The following is a 9,256-nucleotide window of genomic DNA, read 5'->3' as shown; positions in this document are numbered from 1 at the left end:
TCCTTCTTCCCCCCCGCCCGAGTTGATGGAATGCAGTTCACTGAACACATAGGTTGGGAGAGCTGTTAGCAATGGAGGATCCTTTTTAGTTGTTGCTTTGCTGTTCTGAAACTGAATCATTTTTGGAAGTTTTGGAATGCCAAGGATCTATCATCCCTCCTTTTGACCAAGTTAGTGGTCCTCCTGCTAGTGTAGCTGTTCCCTTTGTAATTTGCTCGTCTCTCGGTTCCACATTCTTTCCTTCCCTCAAATTGTTTACCTTTTTGTCTTTCCCTCTAGGTAGACCACAAAGCCCGGAGGAAGGACTTAACTTATTTTTGTAGAATATTGCGATACAATGAATTGGAATAAAGTTGACCCTTTAGTACATTGGTGTGTTCTCTCTGTGTACAAAAAGCTTGATCAAGGTGTTAGCATCCATGGGGCCAGGGGATCGATCACCCAGGCTTGTATTGGAAGGCACCAGTCTGTGGGTGGGAAGCACTTCATTTCCTTGGAGTTTGATCTTTAGGTGTGGAGATTTGAAGGTGCTGAGGTGGATTTGTCAATGATTGTGTGGTGGGCACCTGCACCTTATTATACTTGATGGAGCCAGAAACTTCCATGGCATTATTAAGTTTGCATTCACAATATCACCAGATGGAGAGGGTGAGGTGGATGTGGGTGGAATTTATCATCTGGGTGTGTTAGGACCTGACCAAACCCTTTTCAAATATCCCAGTGAGATGGCCAACACCTCAACTTGTATCTCAACACAAGTGGAAGATGCTGTGCCCCAGATGTCACCTGACTAGTGACATGACTCTGCTTCAAGCAAGTTATTCAGTATGCTTTTCCAATCGCTAAAATAAACTTGGTATGGTTGAACTTTAGTTCATTTGTTATCCAAGAGCTGTCCAAACCATTGTTCCCCTGCAGTAACATACTATTAACGCACTTGGCAAACACCAAGTCAGTAAAACAGGGGCATTTCAGGGGCTTGGAGCCAAGTGCATGAAATACATAAGGAGTGTAGAGATGTGGGCCAATGGCAGACAGAAAGGATTAGTTTAATTCAGTCAAATTCAACACAATGTTGTGGGCCCAAGGGCCTGTTCCTGTGCTGTTCTGTGTCCTTGTCTCATGTCCAATTACTTCAGACAGAATCTAGGCTTTCAGCTCACGGACAATTTCCCCAGCCAGCTTCCAAACTCCCACCGCAGAATGAAAGCTCCACTAAAACCTATTCCAGCTGCATCTAACTTGTTACAAACCCCCCAGTACCCCTCAAGCTGTTCTCCATCAGTTTGAAAGAGACAGCTCAGCACCGAGACAATAGGTGCAGGAGTAGGCCATTCTGCCCTTCGAGCCTGCACCACTATTCAATATAATCATGGCTGATCATCCTCAATCAGTATCCTGTTCCTGCCTTATCCCCATAACCCTTGATTCCACTATCTGAGAGCTCTATCCAACTCTTTCTTAAATGAATCCAGAGAGTGGGCCTCCACTGCCCTCTGGGGCAGACCATTCCACACAGCCACCACTCTCTGGGTGAAGAAGTTTGTCCTCATCTCTGTCCTAAATGGCCTACCCCATATTTTTAAGCTGTGTCCTCTGGTTCGGCACTCACCCATCAGTGGAAATATGTTTCCTACTGCCAGAGTGTCCAATCCTTTAATAATCTTATACGTCTCAATCAGATCCCCTCTCAATCTTCAAAACTCAAGGGTATACAAGCCCAGTCGCTCCAGTCTTTCAGTGTAAGGTAGTCCCGCCATTCCAGGAATTGACCTCGTGAACCTACGCTGCACTCCCTCAATAGCCAGTTAGGTAGTAATCTGCCTTCCTGTTCTTGCCACCAAAGTGGATAACAAAACATTTATCCACATTAAACTGCATCTGTCCACTCCCCTAGCCTGTCCAGGTCACCCTGTAATCTCCTAACATCCTCCTCACATTTCACCCTGCCACCTAGAGCTCAAAGCCGCTGACAAATAACCTCTTAACGCTACAGGGCCATCACAGATGTGAGCATAGGAGATATAGTTACATCAGTTTGTAGATGACACCAAAAATGGAGGTTTAGTGGACAGCGAAGAGGGTTACCTCTGATTACATCAGGATCTGGACCAGATGGGCCGAGAAGTGGCAGATGGAATTTACTTTAGGTAAATGAGGTGCTGCATTTTGGGAAAGCAAATCAGGGTAGGATTTTTACACTTTTAATGGTAAGGTCCTAGGGAGTGTTGCTGAACAAAGAGACCTTGGAGTGCAGGTTCATAGCTCCTTGAAAGTGGAGTCGCAGGTAGATAGGATAGTGAAGAAGGCATTTGGTATACTCTCCATTGTTGGTCAGAGTATGGAGTACAGGAGTTGGGAGGTCATGTTGTGGCTGTACAGCAGAGGTTCAGCCAGTTTTGGAATATTGCATACGGTTCTACTGGCTCTCTTGGAAGGTTTTTAAAATGACAATCACAATTATACAGCCTTTATTCTCCCCCAGCTGTAATCCTGAACTAAAGTTGACCCACCGACCTGCTCCTGGCACACATCCTTCCAAACCTTTCCTCTCCATGTACTCACCCAAATGTCTCAAATGTTTTAACTGTACCTGCATCCACTGCTTCCTATTACACGTGCACGCACACACACTTTAACAAGTTGCCCCTCATGTCTTTGCCAAATCTTCTTTCTCTGCTTAAATTTCCTGCAGTCTAGAAATCCCCCACCTAAGGGCTAGGACACCAGCCATTCACCTTAGCCAGAAGCCCTCATGGTTTTATAAACCCCCATCAGGTTACCCCTCAACCTCCAACACTGCAATAAAAATGTCCCTGATAACACAGTTGCTTCCTCACACTCAAACCGTCCATTCCTGACAACATCCCCCTAAATCTCCTCTGCACTGTCATCAGTGGAATAATATCCTTCCCATAACGGAGTGACCAGCATTGCACTCCAGGGAAGCTCTCTCCAACATCCTGACAACCTCACCATTACAATCCCAACTCCCATTCTCACTGTCTGAACAGTGAAGGCAGATGTGGTGTGACTTCCCAATAATAGTGTACCTGACCCCCTCAGTCTCTGTTCCCTAGCACTACCCAGGGCCCTAACATTAATTGTGTACGTCCTATGTTTGTATTACCTAGATACAATGCTTCTATTTATCATAAATTAAACTCCATCTGCTACTCTACAGTCCACTGACCTAAATTGACCAAGATCTCTCAGTAATTTTCAATAACTGCCTTCACTGTCCACGATCCCATCAATTTGGGTCTTACTGCAAACTTCCTAACAGTGCTTCCTATATTCCTGTGTAAATGACAGAAGTAGACCCATCACTAATCCCTGTAGCATGCTGCTGGTTTATATGGCTCCAGTCTGGGGAAAAAAAAACCCAGTTTCCACCATCATTGTTTCCTGTCATAAAGCCAATCTTGTCTTCCAATTGGCAAGCTCTTTGTGAATCCCACGTGACCTAACTTCACTAATGATCGTCGACCCTTGCAGAACCTTATCTGAAGCTTTACTGAAGTCTACATCAGCAGTGTCTACTGCTCTGACCTCATCAATAGACTCTGATGTACAGGATGGAAACAGACCCTTCAGTCTAACTTGTCCATGCTGACCAGAAATCTGAAATACATCTATTCCCATTGTTGTGTGTGATGCTGGAAAGGCACAGCAGGTCAGGCAGCAGCCGATGAGCAGGAAAATTGACATTTCAGGCTGGGAGCCTCTGGTGGAGAGATCTATGGGAAGGGGTGGGGCTGGGGGGTGAAGGTAGCTATTCCCATTGATCCATATCCCTCCAAGCCCTTCCTATTCATATATCTATCCAAATGCCTTTTAAATGTTGTAATTGTACCAGCCTCCGCCACTTCCTCTGGCAGCTCGTTCCATACACGTACCACCCTCTGCGTGAAAAAGTTGTCCCTTAGGTCCTTTGTTTGAATCTTTTCCCTTTCACCTTCAACCCATGCCCTCTTGTTCTGGACGACTCCACCCCAGGGAAAAGACCTTGTCTATTTACCCTATCCATGCTCCTCATGATTTTATAAACCCCTATTAGTCACCCCTCAGCCTCCAACACTCCGGGGAAAACAGCCCCAGCCTGTGAAACCTCTTTGCTACAGCTCAAACCCTGGCAACGTCGCTTTCTGAACCAGTTCAAGTTGCACCACATCCTTACTATAGGAGGCAGACCAGATTTGCGCACACTGTTCTAAAAGTGGCCTAACCAAGTCCTGTATGGGATGTAGGTTTGCTCAGAGCTGGAAGGTTTGTTTACAGATATTGCATCACCGTACGAGGTAACCTCATCAGTGAGGCGCTGGTGGAGACTGCTTCTTATGGGTTTCGGTTTCCTTGGGTTGGTTATGCCATTTCGTGTGGTGGTGTCGTTTCTTGTTCTTTTTCTCAGGGGGTGGTAAATAGGTCCAAGTTAATGTGTTTGTTCAGAGAATTCCGGTTGGAATGACACGCTTCTAGGAATTCTCGTGTGTTTCTGTTTGGCTTGTCCTAGGATGGATGTGTTGTCCCAGTTTGGAATGCCATGCTTCTAGGAATTCTCGTGTGTTTCTGTTTGGCTTGTCCTAGGATGGATGTGTTGTCCCAGTCATGGTGGTGTCCTTCCTCATCTGTATGTAAGGATATTAGTGAGAGTGGGTTATGTCTTTTTGTGGCTAGTTGATGTATCCTGGTGGCTAATTTTGTCTGTTTGTCCAATGTAGTGTTTGTTACAGTCCTTGCAAGGTATTTTGTAAATGACATTAGTTTTGCTCATTGTCTGTATCGGGTCTTTCCAGTTCATTAGCTGCTGTTTTAGTGTGTTGGTGGGTGTGTGGGCTACCATGATGCCAAGGGGTCGGAGTAGTCTGGCAGTCATTTCAGCGATGTCTTTGTAGGGGAGAGTGGCTCGGGTTTCTGGAAGTGTTTTATCTGCTTGTTTGGGTTTGTTGCTGAGACATTGGCAGACTGTTTATTGGGTACCTGTTCAACACCTTGATATGGATCCCATTTATCACCCCCGACACAGAACTGGAAATGATGTCACCAACCCCAGGAAACTTTAACCCATGAATAAAAAGTGGGCTCTGCCACCAGTGCTTCACCAGAGGCTCACTGATGTGACCTAGTATGGCGATGAAACATCTGAAAACAACCTTTCCAGCTCTGAGCAAACTTGCATCCAGAGCTGACGCCTGAGCTACAAATCTTCTCCAAACTTGTTAATGCCTTGTACAGCCGCAACATGACCTCCCAACTCATACACAATGCTCTGACCAATAAAGGAAAGCATTTAAAACACCTTCTTCACTATCCTATCTACCTGCGACTCTACTTTCAAGGAGCTATGAATCTGCACACCAAGGTCTCTGTTTAGCAACACTCCCTAGGACCTTTCCATGAAGTGTATAAGTCCTGCTAAAATTTGCTTTCCCAAAATGCAGCACCTCACATTAACCGGATTAAACTCCATCTGCCACTTCTCAGCCCATTGGCCCATCTGGTCCAGATCCTGTTGTAATCTGAGGTAACCCTCTTCGCTGTCCACTACACATCCAATTTTGGTGTCATCTGCAAACTTACTAACTATACCTCTTATGTTCGCATCTAAATCATTTAGGTAAATGACAAAAAGTAGAGGACCCAGCACCGATCATTGTGGCACTCCACTGGTCACAGGCCTCCAATCTGAAAAACAACCCTCCACCACCACCCTCTGTCTTCTACCTTTGAGCCAGTTCTGTATCCAAATAGTGAGTTCTCCCTGTATTCCATGAGATCTAACCTTGATAACCAGTCTCCCATGGGGAACCTTGTTGAACACCTTACTGAAGTCCATATAGATCATGTCTACTGCTCTGCCCTCATCACTCTTCTTTGTTACTTCTTCAAAAAACTCAATCAAGTTTGTGAGCCATGATTTCTCACACACAAAGCCATGTTGACTATCCCTAATCAGTCCTTACCCAAAAAGATCTTTTCCGTCCCAGGAAAACCTCTCAGATTTGAGCAGTTGAATCTCTGAATGTGATCCCAACTTCATTATTCATTGATATGTCTCCTGTTTCTCGTTATTCTTTCCCGATTTCAGTTGGTATAGAACAGTACAGCACAGAACAGGCCCTTCGGCCCTTGATGTTGCACCAACATGTGAACTTTTCTCAGCTCGTCCTACACTATCCCAAAATCATCCATGTCCTTATCTAAGGATTGTTTAAATCTCCCTAATGTGGCTGAGTTAACTACATTGGCAGGTGGTGCATTCCATGCCCTTACCACTCTCTGCGTAAAGAACCTGCCTCTGACATCTGTCTTAAACCTATCACCCCTCAGTTAGTAGTTATGCCCCCTCGTACACGCAGATATCATCATCCTAGGAAAAAGACTTTCACTGTCCTCCCTATCTAATCCTTTGATAATTTTGTATGTCTCTATCCAATCCCCTCTTAGCCTTCTTCTTTCCAATGAGAACAGACCCAAGTCTCTCAGCCTTTCCTCGTCAGACCTTCCCTCCAGACCAGGCAACGTCCTGGTAAATCTCTTTTGCATCTTTTCCAAAACCTTTCCTACAACAGGAAGTGAACTACTTTGGTTGTTCTGTATTTTTTTAACCTTACATTCAACTCTGCAAAGCCTTAACCCTTTCCCTCACTGTGTTATTCCTGCCAACGTGTGCAACAATTTTCTGCCTCTCACTCTACTCTCCCTTTTGATGATCTGCTTCAAATGTTCCTTCATCTGACCCCAGGAAAGCAACCCACTCTCAGCTGCACAACCTCCTGCCTGTGCCCCTTGATAGGACAGTCCACTGGAACAGTCATTCTTTTAAACTCTGCATCATTCTTCGTGCCCAAGATGTTTCTGTCTTTTGTTTTTCCTCTGACAGACTCTGCTTTCCAACAGGACCCAAAAGGGAGAGAGAGACTGTGGTAAAAAGGAGCAACTGCCAGAGACTTCTGAACTTCTGCCTTCCCTTTTTCTGACACTCCCCTCTCTCTGACTGATCCTGCAGTGTAATCCCTGTTTGAGATTTCCTGACCATCTCACTCCATCTCTCTTGTTTACTCTCGATGGCATTGCGTTTTAAGACGCAGCTTTTAAAGGCCCCTAATAGTGGAAATAACTCACCTTTCCTTACCTGAAGAATTAATACCAAGCATGTGAGCAGTCCTTAACAAAAAGCTAACTAAAATCAGCCTGAAGACTGGAAATAAAAATGACACCTGCTCCCGTAATCCAGAAGACTACACTCAATTCCCTGGTTTTAAAACAAATCTCACTCCAAAGCCATCCAGATGTCAGTCTTTCCAAAATCACCATCGAAACAACTCCATTTTTCAAAAAAAAAAGTGTTTTGCTTTGAGTTTTTGATTATGAAAGAAACAAAATTAATTAAAATAAATATCTAGCACTTCTGAAAAGGGGCCTAAAGGCCAACCTTTTCACGCAGAGGGTGGTACGTGTATGGAATGAGCTGCTAGAGGAAGTGGTGGAGGCTGGTACAATTACAGCATTGAACATTACAGTGTGGAAACAGGCCCTTCGGCCCAACAAGTCCACACCGACCCGCCGAAGCGAAACCCATCGATACCCCTACATTTACCCCTTACCTAGCACTAAATTGGATTGGGATATTTGGTCGGTATAGACAGGTTGGACCGAAGGGTCTGTTTCTGAGTTATATAACTGTCTGACTCTGTGGTTACACAATAGATCATGTTGCTAGTTTCTGTCCAGCCTGAAGTTGGGTTAATCGGGCTGGACAGGTCATGCTCACAGTAACAGTGATGTTAGGATTGAAATACCAGAACCACCATGAAGGCTCAGTACAGTCGGAGGATTGCGTGATGCTGGATGGGAGCATTTGGATCGTGTGAGCAGGTAGGCAAAAGTGAGGACTGCAGATGCTGGAAACCAGAGTTTAGATCAGAGTGGTGCTGTAAAAGCACAGCAGGTCAGGCAGCATCCGAGGGGCAGGAGAATCAACGTTTCAGGCAAAAGCCCTTCATCAGGAGTGCAGGGTTTCATCAGGGCTTTTGCCCACAACTTTGGTTTTCCTGCTCCTCGGATGCTGCCTGACCTACTGTGCTCTGGTGTGAGCAGGTGGCAGGAATGGGGGTGGAGGTTGGGAGGCCAGACCGCCATTGGAATGCAGTCTGAATGGATTGAGCATCTTCATGTTGACAGACTTAATGTAACTTTCCACTCAGCCAACATGGACAAACTGGAAAAGCGTAGCACTGAGAAATAATTCCAAGTCATTTTCTGTCCTTTATGCTGGAGCATCCCTGCCATCATTTCCAAGGGTCAGATTGTGAAACTCTTTCACATTTGGGTGTGTAATTAATAGGTTGGAGAACTGTGCTGCTTTGCGTTTCATTTGCTTCAAATCTTTGCTGCCTTTCAAGAGTAGAGTGTTGGTCTTGATAGTGTCCTGTTGGGTTTCTGCTTTGGTCATGTATTGTTGCAGTAATTTCATTTCTCAGTGCCTGTGGCTTGGACTCCAACTGCAATCCTGTCCCTTCCCAGAATACAGTCACTTGGTCGATGCTGTACTCTTGCTGGCCTCAAAGGGGCAGTGTTTGCACATCTTCCAGTTCCTCAGGTGTTTGGTATTTCAAAAGTAAACTTCATTCATAAAAGAGATTTTGTACGTATACATCGTCACTGCATTTCAGATTTGTACAGTAGCAAAGTGATGAAACAAACATCAGAGTTTGACTCTGTTCAGACAAACCAGAGACATCTCTTCCACATACAATATTAATATTTACATGCTGTTGAGGCACTAGGATGGAGAGGTAACGGAACAGATTCCCATTTCCCTGCAGCAGAAAGACCTCAGACAGGGACCGTTCCCCACACAGCCTTGGCATCAGCTGCCACAAGGTTTACTGCATCCCTCAGCACATAGTCCTGGACTTTAGGATGTGTCAGCCTGTAACACTCGGTCAGGGTCAATTGCTGGCTCTGGAAGACCAGCAGGCTTCGGGCAGACCCAAGAGCACCTTTCACTGAGCTGGGGCATGAGTTGGCCAACTGGTGCGGGGTTGAGGTGGGAGGGGAGGAGAGAGAAAAAGCATTGTCTAAGTGACCTTGAGTATTCCCAGTCACTGAGCTATCAGTGTGATCCTGACGGACCACAACTGCCCAGTTATACTTAGTGTTCAAACATTGCAGTGAAAGCTCAAATCACCCAGAATGCTCTGGTGAAACCATGCGATGAAATGGTCTCTGCTGTTGTGTCAGGATCCTAGGG

The 9,256-nt window shown here is 45.4% G+C and overlaps 1 protein-coding gene across 1 annotated transcript in view; it reads left to right on the top strand.

Annotated features, from left to right (window-relative positions):
* Positions 1–369, top strand: part of npm2b (nucleophosmin/nucleoplasmin, 2b) — a 20,124-nt gene extending 19,755 nt beyond the window's left edge. The window contains exon 10 of the mRNA XM_043681698.1: positions 280–369. The gene's annotated coding sequence lies outside the window, so the exon portion shown is untranslated. The remainder of the gene's footprint in view (positions 1–279) is intronic.
* Positions 370–9,256: the final 8,887 nt, after the last annotated feature.

This window comes from Chiloscyllium plagiosum, chromosome 42, assembly GCF_004010195.1.
Source record: "Chiloscyllium plagiosum isolate BGI_BamShark_2017 chromosome 42, ASM401019v2, whole genome shotgun sequence".
NCBI lineage: Eukaryota > Metazoa > Chordata > Chondrichthyes > Orectolobiformes > Hemiscylliidae > Chiloscyllium > Chiloscyllium plagiosum.
The sequence above is the reverse complement of the archived record's forward strand: the minus strand, read 5'-3'. Positions and strand labels throughout refer to the sequence as shown.